This window comes from Echinops telfairi, unplaced genomic scaffold (genome assembly GCF_000313985.2).
Source record: "Echinops telfairi isolate 266 unplaced genomic scaffold, ASM31398v2 ScPeMD7_7469;HRSCAF=8507_1, whole genome shotgun sequence".
NCBI classification, from domain to species: Eukaryota; Metazoa; Chordata; class Mammalia; order Afrosoricida; family Tenrecidae; genus Echinops; species Echinops telfairi.
In genome coordinates, this window is record NW_022111373.1 from 115,424,154 (window position 1) to 115,425,286 (window position 1,133).

Consider the following 1,133-nt stretch of genomic DNA (forward strand, 5'->3'; position numbering starts at 1 on the left):
ATATATTTACATATGTACATGCCTGCATTTAGATCTCTATAAATGTCCTTTGTCACACCAAGGGCATGGAACAGAACAGCATGGGGAGCAGAGCAACGAAGTCCCCAGTGAATACCGAAAATAGACTTTGGGGTCAGGGCTTGGGGTCCCAACAGACTCAACTAAAAAACACTCCAAGAGGCCAATAAAGAGTCCCTGAACTAACTACAAGCTCTTCTTTCTTGTTGTTGTGTGTTGTTTTGTTTTTTTGTCATTGCCTTGTTGTTTTCTTTTATTTTATTGCTTGGTTTAGCTCCATCTTGTTTTTGTGCATGTAATTATCTCCGCAGATCTGTCTAAATAAGATAGGCTGAATTGTGGGATTATAAAGAGACTTTTCCCCAGCTTTGTCTCCCCCAAAGACATGCCAAACATTAGGGGCTTTTTGCTAGCATATGGAGGGAGGTCAGAAGCTTAGAGACATCCTCCCTGAGGGCAGTCAGTCACCAGACTATGTAGGCCCCACTCCTGTTGTTAAGGACAATTGGCTACTTCTCTCTAAAAGCTTGCAGTCATCCATTTGGATCTTGTAGATGGAGTTCACACCTTACTGATAATGGTGCCAGGGACCAGGTCAAACTGGCTCAGTGACATCCAAAGTTAGGCTGCCATCCTGAACCTGTGGTCTGCCCATCTTGTCACATGTATACCCCCAATCCCTCCTCTTCCTATTGGGTGGATACCCCTAGATCACACCCCTCCCAGTACTGTATTACCTATAGTACAACCCTTTCCTATGACGTATGTCTTCACCTGTAATTAGGGGGCTTGCATGTCCCCAGAGAATATAAAAGCCTTGGTTAGCATTAAATCTCTCTCTCTCTCCATGTGGATCACCAAGCGAGGCTGAGGAGAACATTGCTACCATGAAATGTTTCTGACTCCATTATTTCTCTCTCTCTTCTATCTCTCTTGCTCTCTATGACTTTACTATAATCTTTACTTATCATCGCTGTACAATTGCACCTACTGAGCCCGTGATGATGTGCTAGGGGTTGGGTTCCCCTTGCAGCTGGATGAACAATCTGGAGGAGAAAACAACGGGACCGACAGTTCTGGAGGGACATGAGAGAAAGGGAGGTGGAGGGAAAGGT